Source organism: Delphinapterus leucas, chromosome 8, assembly GCF_059928025.1.
Source record: "Delphinapterus leucas isolate spDelLeu-1000000601 "Yukka" chromosome 8, BTC_Dleu_Yukka2, whole genome shotgun sequence".
Lineage (NCBI taxonomy): Eukaryota > Metazoa > Chordata > Mammalia > Artiodactyla > Monodontidae > Delphinapterus > Delphinapterus leucas.
Window position 1 is genome coordinate 68,100,557 of NC_143136.1, and position 18,347 is coordinate 68,118,903.

Consider the following 18,347-nt stretch of genomic DNA (forward strand, 5'->3'; position numbering starts at 1 on the left):
TGTTTACAGCTCCTCCAAAATCATTTCATCTCTGTAGTCTTTTAACAAGACAAACTTTGTTCCTCTACATTTTACCTATGACTATTGTAAAGAGGGAGTACAATGGAGATCTCAGCTGATATAGAATCAGTAAACCCACTCCTAACAGGAGATGGACAAAATGGCCACATCATTCTGAGCACTCCATTTCTTATGAAACTAAATGATGGTTGACAATGAAATTCAAGCTTCTGATTCTTATTAAGGCTGACTATTGAAACTTGATTAGGCCTATAATTACATACTGCTTGAATCAAGAATGTCAAATAATGGGGCAGGACCTCTACAGCTGAGGAATCAACTTACAACTAGGTTCGTCCATGAACAACCTGCTCAGACAGCACTCAGTTATAAACTGTCCCAAGTTTAACCTGGTAAGAATTGCTAGGAAGACATTTTCTGTCAAGTATCCAAAACTGGATTCTTTATTTCTGAAATTCTAGCTAATCCTGGGCTCTCAAGAAAGACAGAAAGGGAGAGAAACAGACAGAAAGAGAGAGAAACAGACAGACAGAGACTAGATACAGCCAAAATGGCCTGTAATTTGTGGCTAACAAGAAAGACCAAAATTATTAGATTTTATCAAAATTTATTATATGTAAGTATACAAAACTAAACTGTTTAATTAAAATTGTTAAAATTTAATTTTTTGTTGCTGATCATTATATGGAAATATGCAAGATACACTTTTTGTCCTTTGTTTTGATAGGAATGAAATTTAATGTTCTACGGGTAAAGTGTAAGAATTATTTAAATGTATAGATTAAAAAAATACATTATTCTTCTATTTATTTCATAGAGGTTGAATAGAACCTAATTTAGGAAAATGTGAAAGAGCATATGCTTACAACGCGTTATGCAATGTGCGTAATTTGTACTTGTACTATGAGAAGTTTCCCTAATTCTTAGTTTAAGGAATTCCACAGAGGTTATCAGTTACATACACCCTAGATAGCTATAGCAGTATAGATACGGCTATAAAATAGTAGCAGATCTGGCTGGAGAGATCACAGTGCATGTCAGATGGCAATTTGAAACTGGCACATATTCAAGGGACGTAAAGCATTCACATTATAAGGAAGCAAGTCTAGGCAGAAGCATCATAATCTTGAATTTTTTTCAATCTGCCCTGTGAATTCTATGACCCATGCTTACCTCACTCCTTGGTTCCACTTCAGCCAAGTGGAACTAAGCTGACTTTGACTTAAATCCTTCCTGGTGCATTAACTTGGGGTTTCTGGTAGTACCTCTATTCAACTCAATCTTGGTCCTGATTTGGCTTCTCTTCCAGCTTAATCCTACAGTGTAGACCAATCTACCACTGCAGTTTCCAGCATCCTGGTTCTCTTTCTGGGATGACTGTCTGACTTTCAAAAGCTGTAGAAATATATTAAAAATTACTTCTGTCCTAGAGGTTAGATATTCTGTTCTTGGTTTTGCCAAAAACTAGTGGCATGACCTTGGTAAATTATCTGAGTTTTCTATTTCTTGGATTATTTGTTTTAAAATGTGATGGCTAGGATTATATGACTATTAAGAACTCTTATAGAAATTAATGATTTTATTTTGATATTACTTGGGTTAATGCCATTATTTTATCAATTCCGAGGGTTATGAAGTAAAAGTTGACAAAGACAAAGTATATCAGAAGATGTAGTGCCAATGACAGTCAATATTTTAAGAAAATTTAGGATGGTTTAGACACTAACTAAAAGCCAACAAATACATATATACACATGCATATATACATATATAAATATAAGCATAAGCTTCTCTGTATTTCCCTATAGCATAATTTTATCATATAATTTGCAACCCTTCCATTTTTTCAGGTTCTGCTAGAAGATCAGCTTGATTCAGTGAGATGTTAACATCATGCTATCTGCATTTTTTCAGCTTTTAATTCTCAAAACATCTACAAGTAAAATGATTGTTTTTGACATTATTTGACTTTCTTGATTCAAGTGGGGTGTAATTATACCCCTGATCAAGTTACTGTAGACAGCTTGAATCCGAAGAGAGATGCCACATATGGAAGCGTTACAGTTAATCACAAACAGATACAACTGGATTTTTCTTACCACATTTCGTATGCTTAAGGTGATATCTACTTTTTACATTAAGTACAATAAAAAGACTGCACATAAACATATGCTCATATTTATGGTGTTTCAATTAAATGTGAAGTTAGGAAGTGGGTGGAAATTTTTAAAAATTACTCCAAAATTTGCAGTGCTGTTTTATGAAGACTTTTAAATTGAAATATTTCATTGTAATAAAAGCACATGTATTTATTTGCTGCTCAAACTCAAATTGATCATTCTCAACAGGACCACAAAGAGCTAAAATATCCAGTCAACTCAGTTTAAAAACAACCTCAGGGGCTTCCCTGGTGGCGCAGTGGTTGAGAGTCCGCCTGCCGATGCAGGGACCACGGGTTCGTGCCCCGGTGCGGGAAGATCCCACATGCCGCGGAGCGGCTGGGCCCGTGAGCCATGGCCGCTGAGCCTGCGCGTCCGGAGCACACACAACGGGAGAGGCCACAACAGTGAGAAGCCCGCGTACCGCAAAAAAAAAAAAAAACCAACCTCAGACACGGGGAGGGGGAAGGGTAAGCTGGGACGAAGTAAGAGAGTGGCATAGACATATATACACTACCAAATGTAAAACAGATAGCTAGTGGGAAGCAGCCGCATAGCACAGGGAGATCAGCTCCGTGCTTTGTGACCACCTAGAGGGGTGGGATAGGGAGGGTGGGAGGGAGACGCAAGAGGGAGGGGAAATGGGGGTATATCTATATGTATAGCTGATTCACTTTGTTATAAAGCAGAAACTAACACACCATTGTAAAGCAATTATACTCCAATAAAGATGTCAAAAAAAAGAGAATAATAGTGAAAATAAAACCTACCATATTAAGCTTTAAAAAATTAATTAATTAAAAAAGAAAAAGAAAAACCACCTCAGAAAATTACAGAAGAAAAAAAATGTAACTTGTTGATGCATGTAGATACTTGTATGATAATTCTTTTAATCCCTTTTACATTGGATGTAGTATAACTGCTATAGAGTATTTATCTCACAAGGTCAAGTTTCAGGGAAAGAGAAGCTATAAATTCTCATACATGCTATTGATTTATATTCTTATTTATTATAAACTATCTTCTGAGATTATTTTCACTCTGTCCTCAATCACGAAAATGAGGTCAATTTCTAAAAACAAAATAAAATTAGTATTACAACAAAAATCAAAGAGACCAAATAGAATTATCACTGTGCTAAAAATTTCTTAGTGTAAGCAAATACCATATTCCTTCAACCTTGGCTGAAATGTGAAAAATTAATAAATCATTTAAGTGTTTCATAAACAGGAGGTCAAGATTTTAGTATTTTGAGATTCTTAATATATAAGATACTACAGTTTCCTCTAAAACACAGTTACTGAGTATATTAAATATAAATTCTGTAAAGATATAGGACATTTAAACAGATGGTATAGAAAAATAAGTATGTTGTACAAAAGAGACCTATTAAAGGGATGGTTCTAAAGCAAATGGCTTTCAAAAGAGGAAGCTTGGAGCTCCAAAATCTATTTTTCAAAGAATTAGTCTAATAAATGAAAAACAACAGATTAAAAATATAGGAAGTTTGCATTGGTGTCAGCAATACAAGTAGAAAAACCCATTATATTCCTGGCTAAGATTGTATGATTGCTGAGCAATAGAATTTTTTTTAACTTAAAGACAATTTTAAAATTATAAATTTGCATACTTAGTTCTTAGGATTCAACCCTTTATCACCTACATCCCTGTTATAGGTTGAATTGTGTTCCCTAAAAAGCCCTAACCCCAGATGCCTGTGAATGTGACCATATTTGGAAACACGGTCTTTGTAGATGTAATCAATTTAAAGTGTGGTCATTAGGGTAGGTCCTAATACAATACAACAGGCGTCTTTATAAGAAGAGGAAAATGCCATGTGAAGACAGAGACAAACATGGAGAGGGCCTTGTAACAACAGGCAGAAATTAGAGTGAGGTAGCTGTAAGACAAGCAATTCCAAGGATTGGTAGTCACCACCAGAAGCCAAGCAGAGGCAAAGAAGGATTCTACCCAGAGTCTCAGAGGGAGCATAGCCCTGCTGGCACCTTGTTTTCAGACTTCTAGCCTCCAGACTACAAGAGAATAAATATCTGTTGTTTTAAGACACCCAGTTTGTGGTACTTTGTTACAACTAGAAACTAATACAGTCCCTAACCAGCTTTCTTCATATTGCCTTGGTTGTAAAGGAAAATGTGAACAGTATTAAATAAAGCATGATATGACAGTATCTTATCAGCCTCTCTGCACTCATGGGCGACAGCTTTCCGTTCCAGTGTATGACCGAAGACAGCCTGAGCTTTAGATGCTGTAAGATATAAAACCAGCACCAGCTTGGAGCATGACATCCTATTTTTTTTATTAATTTTTATTGGAGTATAGTTGCTTTACAATGTTGTATTAGTACCTGCTGTACAGAAAAGGGAATCAGTTATATGTATACATATATGCACTCTTTTTTTAGATTTCCTTCCCATTTAGGTCACCACAGAGCATTGCGTAGAGTTCCCTGTGCTATACAGTAAGTTCTCATTAGTTATCTATTTTATACATAGTATATATGTCAATCCCAATCTCCCAATTCATCTCACCCCCTCTTCCCCCCTTGGTAACCGTAAGTTTGTTTTCTATCTGTGACTTTGTTTCTGCTGTGCAAATAAGTTCATCTGTACCATTTTTCCAGATTCCACATATAAGCAATATTATACGATATTTGTTTTTCTCTTTCTGACTTACTTCACTTTGTATGACAATCTCTAGGTCCATCCATGACTCTGCAAATGTCACTATTTCATTCCTTTTTATGGCTGAGTAATATTCCATTGTATATATATACCACATCTTCCTTATCCATTCCTCTGTTGATGGACATTTAGGTTGCTTCCATGTCCTAGCTATTATAAATAGTGCTGTAATGAACATCAGGGTGCATGCATCCTTTCGAATAATGGTTTTCTACAGAAATATGCCTAGGAGTGGGATTGCTGGGTCATATTGTAGCTAACCCTATTTTTAATTTATGGAAATAAATGTTTTTCCTGAAAGGCTCATTAAGAATTTACACAAAGAAGGTTCATCTTGCAAATTTAGATACAGTTCATCTTTGGTGGAAGAAAGCACTTGACAATAGTTGGTTAGGGCACCTGCTTTTCTCTTTTCTGATTCTCGACCAGTTCTTATTTACAATGAGAAACAGAAAAACAACCCCGTTGATCTTGCAAGCATATTTTTATTTTAATGAAGCACTGAAAAGAATTGTTTTTCAACTTGAGTTAAATGCTTTCCTTATTACATATTTATTTATCTTGAAAAGTCAAAGAGCCATACTCAATAGTAAAAATGGATTTTTGTGATTTTAGCTGACTTGATTTGCTTAAGAGGTAATCAAAGCCAATTAGGCAAAATGCAAAAGCATTCTGGGGGTTTGGGCAGTGCCTTACGTAGACACCAAAACTACTAGCTATTATTTTTTTTAAGAAAAACCTTAGTCTTGGTTTTTCATCTACATGATGAAAATGCCTCCTTAGCACTGAAGAAAGGGATGGGCATAGGCGTTGGATAGAAGAGAGAGACAGAGACACCACTATAGGGTGGTGATGGGGGTTGACACTAAATAATTATGCAAAATTACAAAATTAGAAATGTATGGTAGAAGGGTTAACATTATAAAGCAACTAACATTATAAAGACATCAATATTATCTGAAGCCAGATGATATTAGAAATAGTGAAGAGATGTAGACTCAGACATGAGTGAAACAAAAGAAAAGAAGGTTATATCTCCAACCAAACAGGCACCCTGAAGAAGGGGAAATGTATTTTTCCAGAATGATCAATCAGCAGTCTACCAAACGTCTGCCCCACCCACCCCGAAAAAAAGAAAGGGAAAGGAAAAAGGAAAATTTGCCTTATCAGCACTTTTTTTGTTTGCTATTCTTGTCAACAATTTGTCTTTAACTCCAATTTTTAGATGTAGCACATATCACAGTGGGTGTTATGAAATACACAGTTGGATGCTGGGAATTGAGACTACCAAAACTGTGAACTAAACAGGGGTAAACACATATCATTTCAAATAGTTTCAATTACATTATCTTCAATAGAGAAAAATAATATTACATATCTGTCTTTTTACCCTAGAAATATGCTTTTCTGTTTTCTTTGTAGAAATGCAGTGCATTCCTGTGTTACTTTATGTATTAATTTAATTGTAACCCTTTCAAAGGTAATTGTATGATTGGAAAGCAGAGCGGACACAAGAATGTTTAAGAGCTAAATCTGCTCAGATTTACTGTATATTTGATTGACTGGGGAAATGACTTTCAGTTGACATCTGAGCCAACAAGTTAGGTGAAGTAAAATTTTGCTTAATACCTTTGCATCAATAATCTAGGCACAGCTTCACTGATTGAGAAAGTCTGATCAATAGAGTATTACTGGTTGCCTAACTGTAACTTTGCCAGACTTCTTTGCTAATTTTGCTGATGACCTTCTTACCACTGCTTCTCAGGTTCACCTTTTTTCCACTTTGAAATTCAATTTGCTCCATTTGCTGTTATTTAAAGAATTTACACATTCAACTGATTTTATTCACCTGCTATGGTTAACATACAGGATACAAAAGCTTGCACCTGATTATGGTGAAGCTTTGGAACTGCTAGGGTAGTCAAATATTTAGCAAGCATTTTCATATCAATTATAGTTGGGAAAAAATAACCTAGAACAATCAAACATGGGGCTGAAATAATAAACAATGGAATATTCCATTTTTAACAATAATTCACAAAGCAAAGGATCTACAAGTATTAAAGAGGATATTGTCAAATTGAGGGGTGGGAAGCAAATAGAAAAAAGAAAATGTGGCTCTGGTTTTCAGGAGAGCAGAATAAACAATAAAGGAAAGGAGGCAAAAAAAAAACCCCAAAACACCCTAACAGAGAAAGAAGGCTCATAGAATATGTTACAGCCTGGTGAAATTTAGAAACAATTGAAAGGAATCGTGAAGGTCTGAGATTTTAATCTAGATATAAGCTAAAAAATTAACCTGCCACAGTTTTATGAATGCTAGTGGAAGACACAAAAACCCTGGGTCAGAGACAAAGAACTTTATATCTCACAGCAATAACACTAGCCAAATTATCAGCAGTTTGTGCTGTTCCCCAAGCCCTAATTCCCAAGGGCAACATGAAAAGGACCAAGTAACACCTGCATATGGGGTGTGTTGTGTTACAGAAGAGGAGCCCTGAACTTGGGTACCCTAATCTTTTATAATGAATAGCAAGCATACCTGCTCTTTACTCCAGAGGGAGTCACTATCTCTATCTTGTGCATACCTGCTCTTTACTCCAGAGGGAGACACTATCTCTATCTTGTAAGACTTTGCTCTAAAATCATCCTTGAAATGATAATCCACAGCAAAAATCGTTAGTGTCTTGGCTTGCAAACTCTGCAGAAACAAGACAGCCTCACGGAGAACTGTCTCCTAACAATGATCTGATATGAATCTCTTATTTTACAGTTATTGAAACTAGAATAGGCTGAGATCTAAGGAACCACATTCCCCCCACTAAATCCCTAACCCCTCAGTTTCTCAACCTCTTCACCTCAAATGATCTTCTCTTCCACTCTAATTCAGCCACTCATTCTCACAGCCCACTGCAGACTTGTCATCACCAAGACCTATTCTATCTCTGGAAATCTGAAATTATACACCATCCAATTACTGACCACAATGTCCTCCCCTTTCAGCCCTCTCACTAAGCGACTGCACCTATTCTTCAGGACCTCCATTCTCCCCACCCCTGTACTTCATCCTGATCTATCAGCAGCCATTAGTCTTCCCATACTCCCCTCTTCAGCTCAGACTCCACTTTCCATCCCTTCAACTGCTCTCATGTTAACATCCTCAACTTGCTCATCCCATTTGTCTTCCTTGGCATCTTCCCAATAAAACCTCAGTTTTGAATAACATTAACTTCCAGCTTTTCTCTTATGTACACCTGGGCTGTTGGTCAATGCTAGCAAAAAATTGCACACCCATGCAGATTGGTTTCAATATAAATTCATGGTCTCCAATCTCAATCTGACTCTCAAAATGGCACTTTTTAGCTCCATCACTCTTCTTAAATTTGACTCAATCTGATCCATATTTGCAACGAATGACATCATTTCCTCTGCACAGAAAAAAAAGCAGAAGCCACCAGATAAAAATTCTCTCAACTTCTTAACACCAAACTTGCAAAAATAGTTGTAATGCCATCCATCTTGTTCTTCTGCTCAAAGGAGGCAATGTGTCTCCTGTCACCTGAGACTAAAGTTAATTCTGCTATCTGTGCTTTGGAGCTGTGTCAGAGTCTGTTAATTGTCCCCCAATATCTATTTCACCCTTCTTCTGAACTAACATAATTGAAAAACTGTAGCTGGGCTTTTGACTATCCAGAATCAAGATTATAATTTTCATCTGTAACTTCAGTTAAATGTGGTCATGGAATGAAAGCAAAAATGTATGTAACTTCTGGGAAGCATACTTAAAAGAAGTGGATGTAACCTTCTCCCTCCCCCTTCATACTGCTGTATGGAACATAGATGTAAAGTCCAGGGCAGCAATGTCCAATAGAAATATAATGCAAGCCACAGATGCAAGCTATAAAAGTAACTAAATTTTCTACTAGCCACATTTAAAAAGAAAAATAAACAAGTGAAATTACTCTTAATAATACATCCCAGTTAATCCAATGTTCGCATTATCATAACTTTAATATGTAATGTATTATAAAAATTATTAATGAGGTATTTTGCATTTTGTCTGGTGTGTATTTTATTGTTGCAGCACACCTCAATTTGGACTAGCCACATTTCAGGTGCTTAATAATACACATGGCTGGTGGCTACATACTCACTAGCACAGGGATAGAGTTCCACTTTGAGGATCTTAGCCATGCACAATGAAGCAACAATATGGAAAGAAATCAGATTCCTCACAAAACGGTATCACATCAGTGCCATACTACTTACCCAGATTTTTGGATGACAGAAAAATAAACTGACAAAAAAATAATCTGTGCCCAAAATTATCCCAGGTTTTCTGTCCCTTGCAGCTGAACCTCATCCTCTTCTGTTTCATCAAGAATACATGTCCTAAAATAGGTAACTAATAAGGACCTACTGTATAGCACAGGGAACTCTTCTCAATACTCTGTAATGACCTATATGGGAGAAGAATCTAAAAAAGAGTGGTTATATGTATATATATAACTGATTCAATCTGCTGTACAGCAGAAACTAACACATTTTAAATCAACTATATTCCAATTAAAAAAAAGAATGTATGTCCTTTCGCTGCTATACATTTTACTGTTACTATTTATTTGATCCAGTAGAGTGAAGTAAAGGCAACCTAGCCCAGGGACAGCAGTACTGAACAGCAGTTAAGAGCACAGACTACAGGGCCAGGCTTCTGTCAGTTTCATTCCAGCCCTACAACTTATTAGCTCATGACATTGGGCAAGATACTTGACCCCTGTGCCTCAGTTTCCTCATCTATTGTGAATAATAATAGCACTTACCTCATAGGGTTGTTATGAAGATGAGAAAGGGTTACTATATATAAAATACTGAGAACAGTGACTGGTACTGTAAGTGCTGTTAGTTATATAAATGTCAGTTATACATGTTAGTTATATAAAAGTTAGACAAACTGTTAGTTATACATGTTAGTTATATAAATCCTCATATACAAATCCTCCTAATGATACTTAAATATTCAAGATCCTTTTATCTTAAAGAAAATTAATAATAACAGATCCCTCAACTGCTTGTCAGTTACTCTTTCGTGGCCCGATTAAGAGCTGTCTGTATCCACATCTCTACTTGCTTCAGTGCTTCAATCCACTGCAATCTGGCTTCCATTTACACCACTCCTCTGGAGCTACTCTCATCTCTCTTGCTTTAGACAATTAACCATTGCCCATTTTGAAATACTCTCCTGTTGGTTCACTGGGTTTTTTCTGTTCCCTCTTTGGCCATCTTTTCCAAGTCACCTTTTTGGGCTCTCTTTCTCAGTCTCATATACCCTAATTTCCATCTCGGGCTTTTTGTTCTCTTCCTCTATGTGTTCTCTAGATTATCTCATCATCCCCATGATGCTCACAGTATCTCAAGACCTTTTAGCTCTCCTGTGCTCTACACCTGTATTGATATTTCTATTTAGATGTTCCACAGGGACTGCATTATCTTAACCTCCAAACCTTTTTTTTTTCCTTCTTATATTCCAATCTCAGCGAATGGCGTGGACACCTGTCTAATTTCCTGAGCCAAGAACATGGGCATTATCCTTAACTCCTCTCTCTCCCTCAATCCCACCAAACCAATTAATTACCAAGTCCTCCTAATTCTATTCCTGAAACAAGTTTTCACATTCACTTTTCTATATCCCCATCACCCATTTAAGTCATCATAATTTTAAACTTGAATTAAGAGTCTCCTATATTTATTGTCTCTCAACCTCCAGTTCCAATTTTCTTTGATTCATTTTCCATACTAGATTTCACAAGCATGATTGTTTACTCCCCTGCTAAAACACAAAACAAACAAAAAAAAACCACTTCTTTTCTCACTGTGTCAGGAAGAAGTCCAAGTTCCCTGAGATTATTTTTCAAAGCCCCGCGTCATCTGGTATTTGTTTATTTCTCTAATTCCAAATTTGCTATTCCCCATCTCCAGCCTCCTCAGATGCTATTTGAACTTACTTCAGCTCCTTGAGCATAACGAGCTCTCTCTCATCCTTTAGCCTCTAGTGGGTACTATTGGTTTCCTCCCCAGTATCTATTCTTCCTTCCCTCTACCGAGGAGCAGCTCGATTTCTGGGTGCTATTGACCTTAGCTCCTGAAGAACATTCTGAATGGCCAAACCATTCAATGTGACCCCATGTCCCAGTTATTTGTTCAGGGATGAGCACATGACCTAAGTTGGTCAATCATAATGAATCCCCGGTGTTTTGTTTGATGACTAGAGGGGAAAAAAGCTTTCTTTTCTATTTTGGTGTGAGGCCTACACTGATATGGGCATTTTGCTATCATGATTAAATCCAAAATCAGGACAAAAATCAAAGCAGAGACAACAAATTAGAAGGAAATTAACTTAGAATCCTGATAAAGTTCATCTGAAAACCTCCCAACCTCTGGAATTTAACTTACATGAGCTAATAAACTACTATTATTGTTAGCCTGTCTGAGCTGGGTTACCTGCAAGAGAAATCCTTACTGAAAAGGGGATTTTTGCTTGCTGGTTCCTCTACCTAGAATATGTTTCTCACATTTCTTCACCTAGTTCACTCCTATTCATTCTAATCTGGTCTCAATGTAGATAGCACCACCTGCATAATGCTTTCCTAGACTGGTGCAGGTGCCCCTTCTATATACCTTCACAGCACCCTGAATCACCCTGATCTCAATGATTCACAATTGCTTACTTCTTCCTCTCCCTTATAAGATTTAAAACTCTGTGAGTCTAGACACCATCTTTTAATGCTCGTAATTGTTTTCCTGGACTTTAATATACTTCCCAGCACATCACAGACGCTTCATAAATATCTGCTGAATTTATTATAACTAACATTTATAGAGTACTTTCTACATGTTAGGCATTGTGCTAAGCTCTTCACATATTTTGTCTTATTTAAGGATTACATAAGCATGAACAGTTATTATTAACTATTCTTATTCATTAGTTTATAGATAAAGAAACTGAGGATTGGAGGGGTGAAACAACTTCATGGTCACACATTTAGCCAATGTTAGAGCTGGAATATGAAGCCAAGTGGTTTGTCTCTACAGTGTATGCTCTTGGCCACTACATTATACTGTCCCTATAGGAATGAAAGAATAAATAAGAATCATATTTAGAACACTGACCATCTTACTCTCTTCAATGTTTTTCCAGCACATCACTGTTTAAAAACATTTTTAAAGACTCTACCCAAAGTTCTCTTTGCCACATAAAAACCAAGGAGCAAAGTGATCAAAGTTTCAGCTTAATGAAGAATGAAGAAAAAAAACTGTGATTAGATTCTTTACTTTCAGTGAAGCATTCCACCTAGTACATCATGAGCTCAAGCGTAATCTTAGTGTTTGCAATGCTCTATATTAACATACTTCCTTCATATTTCTCTACCCAAAGAAAATTTAGAAGTAACTCCAATTAAGTTGTTTTGAGAAGAAAATTTTTCACAACTGTGAATTTTCAGAGCATTGAACTGGTGCTTCTAGCCACAAAGCCGGGAATACAGGATAGACAGCATTATGGCTGCATAACATTCCTGACATAACTCAATGTTTATTTGTAGAAACTAATGCCCCAGAATATTCTCATGGGACTTGAAATCTCCCTTTTTCCTTTTTTCCCCTAGTTGGCAATTCTTAATGTCCATTATCCAACTATGATGATGTAAAGTAGGATGTATTTTGCTTACAGGGGCAGGGGGCGGGGTGTGTGTGGGGGAGAATGGTTCACAACTTCACTGAATTTCTCTAGTTAACATATTTAATACTTGTTTTAGGGTAATGTATCAATATTTAAGTACTCACAGCATGCTAGACTTTGAAGAAACAATGCTTGAAACAAGGTCCCTGCCTATTTAATATGGATAGTCTCTAACTCAAACACCCTGAAATTTTTAGACCACAACTTGAATCATTATTCTAGGCTTAAACATGTATTTTTAGCTGATTTAGCCTTTAAAATGTTTAAAACTAGGGTTTTTTTATTATATACATAATACATGTTCACTGTAGAAAACTTAGAAAAGCATGCAAACAAAAAGAAGAAAATAAAGATAACCCATGATCCCAACACTCAGAGATGATAATCACTTTAATTATATTGTGGATGTTCTTCCAGACTTCTCTTATGCATGTTTAACACTTTTTGTTAAAACAAATACGGGATTTTAGTCTACATCCTGTTTGGTAAACTGCTTGCTTTATTCAGAAGTAATATTGGTATAGCACAGATTTGTGATATAATGATAAATTTAGTAGATGAACCCTGGTAAACAGATTAAGAACTGACTTTATCTGGCCTTAATATGACAGATATCATATTTGCTTCCTTCTGATTTGAGGGAATTATGACTCTAATAAATTGGACAAATTTACTCAAGCTCTCTAGGCAAAGCAGAGAGAATATTTTGGATAATCATCAGGAAAGTTTACAGTTTTTGAAAGCTAAACGTCTAATTGAAGAAATGTATAATTGAAAAAAGAATTGAAGCCTGAGGCCCTATATTTTCAAAATTACATAATTACACTGATCAAATGTACCAGATTCATTTGATAAGCAACCTAACTCTACACAGATTCTAACTACAAACCATCAAAGAATCATAGAGAAACTGGCAGCGGGGCATCAGTTTTAACACATGCAGATAACTGGCCCAACTATTCACCTTTCTTCACGTGATTGGCATGGCGAAGACACAGACCTACTATGTTCTGTAATAAATATAATAAACCTTCCATATTATAGGCAGTGATTCACATCATGCTTCAAAGGATTTTAAAAATAGTCGGTGTGTGAAGGGCATTTGGAGATTTAAGCTTTCCCTGCTGCATGGTTCACTGCTAATATATCTGGGATACATCTATATTGGCACAAACATAACCAGTGAAATAATGTTTCAAAGATGACACTTTTAATGTAGGACAGAAAAGTGTGACCTAATGTTAATTACAGATGTCAATTATATTTGTGTTGTTTAGGGAACATTATGTCATTGGTAGTGTATTAAAAGATAGGCAGGCATAATTTGAAATCATTTTGGCAAGTTTCTGTCTGCAATGGAAAGGCTGCCATCTACTAATCTCCCAGGAATATCAGAAAGCTTAGTGACCCTGAGAATAAATTTATGTCATTAGAAAAAATAAGAATCTATGAAAAATATATAAGTTGCGATGACTTCTGCTAAAAAAGACCAAAGAGAATTGAATGGTTTTATTGTTATCTTCAAGCTTAAGGAGGATGATCATAAAGAAGATGGTGACCAGCTGTTCTTCAGGGCTACAGCAGGAAATGGCTTAACTTGCAAGACAAATTTAAGTTGACATAATGTAACAACTTCTTGACAGCATTGAATTTTAATCACTTAAAAACAGGCTCCTAAGGACAGCTGAGGGAAATGTCTGCTTTGAAAATCTTTAACGTTATGATTATGATAAGCATTACAATTGGCTGCTGGGGTTTGAGTAAGGCCCCATCCAGAAGGAGAAAGCTGGTTTTAGGCAGGATTACTAAATGTGTCCAAAACTCTTCCTGCCCTACCTTTTGGTATTGTCTCACACAACACCAATAGAATTCCAACCAAATGACCAATTCATTTCTTAATTCACTTCACAGTATTGAGCGCCTTCTCCTTGCTCCAGTATATATATATATATATATAAAAAGATTGTTTTATCTGTCCAAAATGTATAACATTTACTCAATGGATCTAGTGTTTATAGGGGGCTTTTTGTTAACTGTTATTTCTTAGTCTGTGCTTTCATATAATACATATTATGTATATAACACAGGTATCACAACAATATAACGTACCAATGGTTAAGATGCTATGAAGAGAGAATGTATTTCTTCTGACTCTGTGGGGTAACAGGTAATGTTCAGACCATGTAGGATTGCAAGCAATATCCAGGAAAAAATAGATAATCATTCTAATAAAGTTGCATCTCTTATAATTTAGAAGTTTATGTTTGTTCCTAGGACTTTTTAAGGAAAACCCTCAGTCAGGTTTAAAGAAAACCCTCACATAACAAATGCTATTCTAATCATGATGTGTAATTACTAAGGTGAGAAAATCACCAAACACAGTTTAAAGAACTGAATTGAATTCAGTGGGAGACATATGTGAGCACCTAGGCATTGGGCTCTTAAATATAATAAAACAGAGTAACTAAGAGGCTGGTAGTTATTGACAGTATCAAAAGATGAAGTAACTCAAGGAATGAATAAAGAAATAACAGATAGTGGGTGATGGTTTACCAAAAAAAAAAAAGTGGGAGTTCTTAAGAAGGGAAAAAGAAATTACACAGATTCAATTAATTTGATTTGAAAGGGAGTATATACCACTCGGTATTTCAAGATTCCTTCTGGAAGCGGCAAGGCTCTCTGATTCCCTGTTTCCTTATATCATGAAGTCGATTCTTTCAGGCCTATTCAGCCTCATCAAACTGGGTCTCCCACTGAGAAGCATCATTAAGATGGCAGCTCCCCCAATCTTTCACCTGAGAAATGGCTGCTGAATTCACAGATTTTCATCTCCCACTGCACTCCCTCATATCCCACTGATTTCAAAGGGATCTGTGTATATCGAAGACAGATGCAGGGAGGCAGAGAAGGAGGTTTGGGTACTTATATTCCTAAAAACAAGCAGACTGGTACAAGGAGTATCAACATTTTTCTACATAATTTAAACAGATGAATTGTACATAGTCGAGGTGCTATATTTATCAAGAAAGAATCATTTAATGATTCATTTTATTCTTTTCATTTATTCATAACTTTATATACAAATAGAGATACATATCCTTTTTTAAAAATTGCATTGTCCATATTAGTACAATATAGAATTCTTCCCCTGCATATTGTTTGGGTTCCACAGCCAGTATCCCGTAAGTTACACTTAACCATGCCACAGTTAGATTCCAATAGAACAATATTATACACACAACATGTCTATTCTCATATAATTTTGTTTCACCTTATGCAACAAGTGTAAGCCTGAAAATTCTGGCACTGAATTTTGTAAATCAAAAATCTGTCCTAAGTGAACTCAATGACCTAAATGAACTGATATTTCAAGGAAATCTATGTTGAATCTTTCTTAAAAAATAAATAGTCCTTTGGAAAAATAACTTTCCTGCACAATAGTTGAAATTCTATGTATATGCCTATCATATGGTCTTAAAGTTATATAAACTTAAGCAGTTTTTACACACATATTTATATGGCTCTAGTCAGACATTGATTTGATAGGTATCTACTTGACCTTACTAATTTATCACCTTTCTTAATGTCATTATCCTACATTTGGGTCATATTGCTCAAGACAAGTATCTGCCAATATGTTCTAAGAGGTGTTTTTACTTTTATTTGCTTTTGTATTAATGGGCAATACATACAATAATACACTTGATGTTTGTTTTTAAAATCCAGATAGTGCATGCAACAAACTGTCAATACGAAGTTCTATTTGGCTAAGGATTAAAATTAGTGAGATTAAATTCTATTACTAATTGGAATATTACTAATTGAAGAAAGAAAAGCATATTTCATTTCACTTTAAACATTTCTATACTTCCATATTGCACACCTAAAACCTTTTGTCTTTTATCTACTTTCAGCATCCTTCCATATCATTGTCCGGACATTATAATGTATAGCTTTTCAATAAGATGCATAGATTTTTCTGCTATTGCTATGCAAGTAATTACAAATTCATTCTTATAAACCATTCAAACAATACAGAAGACCTTCAAACCCTTGCACTCGCCACTTCCCCTTATCTGCAATAACTCTTTTACATCATTCACATCTCAGTTCGATTGTCACACTCCTCTGAGATGCCTTCACTGACAACTACCTTATATTAAATTATGTTATGTTACGTTATGTTATTTATTGTCTGTCCCCAGTGGGAAGGTAAGATCTGAAAAAATGGGGCAGGTGGACAGGGAGGATTTTAATTTTATTCACTCCTGTATTCCCAATTCCAAGAATACTGCCTAGCACATATTAGGCACATGTTAGTTTTAGTTCAATGGATTAATTAATGGCAGAAAAATAAAATAAATGCGTTTCAAAGAAATTTTAGAAAGTATTACTGAGATGGAAGTGCATGGACTTCATGTGTTTAAAAATAAACAGCCAATCTCAGGTAACTTTTTCAATATTAAATCATAGGTTTTAAATGCACAGAAAGCTCAGGTAATTTACAATAGCTATTCAAGCAAACCTTATATCACCTGCATACTACCACATGGTTCCAAGTTCAGTAAAATCACCAAAAAGTCACTTGAGAGCAGTATCTCCAAACTAAACAATGCCAGGTCTGAAACCTCAAATGCAAAACATATATTCCCAGGCAAGGATAAATTATATACGAAGTTGATTCAGATCATTGTCTTTGATTGTCTTCAAGTTTATAGCTGTCAGTGAGTCCCTTCCACAATTAAAATGGTTGCATTGGGGAGGGGGAGGGGTGAGCTTTGACAGGGCGAGAGAGAGTCATGGACATATACACACTAACAAACGGAGTAAGGTAGATAGCTAGGGGGAAGCAGCCGCAAGGCACAGGGATATTAGCTCGGTGCTTTGTGACAGCCTGGAGGGGTGGGATAGGGAGAGTGGGAGGGAGGGAGACGCAAGAGGGTAGACATATGGGAACATATGTATATGTATAACTGATTCACTTTGTTATAAAGCAGAAACTAACACACCATTGTAAAGCAATTATACCCCAATAAAGATGTTTAAAAAAAATAAAAATAAAAAAAATAAAATGGTTGCATATATCTCATACAAGGATCTTTGTGAATATTCACGAATTTAAGACTTGAAGCAGGATAAGGAACATTTAGATGAGTGAGAAAAATATTTTTAGGCCAAAATATACTACAGTTGGCTAACTCTTTGTACTATCTCATTGAAACAAATAGTCCTTATCACAAAGTCTTTCTAACATTAAAATTGTCCAAATGTGAAAAAGCTTTCCCAGAGTGATACCCAGTTTCCCATTTCCAACTTATAAAATCATAATTTGAATCATCTTTTGGGACACTGTAGAAGCAATTGTTGAATCTAATTTTTAAATTAGATCAAAGAATTCCTATTTTATCACAAAATTATGTACTGTGTTAGACTAATTCTTTAGGACATTAATATTAAAAATAAAAACCTTTATTTTTGTATAAAACTTTAAATTGTATATGGCGTGAGGTAATATTCTAATTTCACTGTTTTACATGTAGCTGTCTAGTTTCCCATTTGGTGTCTAGTCACCATTTGTTAAAGAGACTGTCTTTTCTCCATTGTATATTCTTCCCTCCTTTGTTGTAGATTAACTGACCATAGGTGTGTGGGTTTATTTCTGGGCTCTCTATTCTGTTCCATTAATCTACATGTCTGTTTTTGTGCTAGTACCATACTGTTTCGATTACT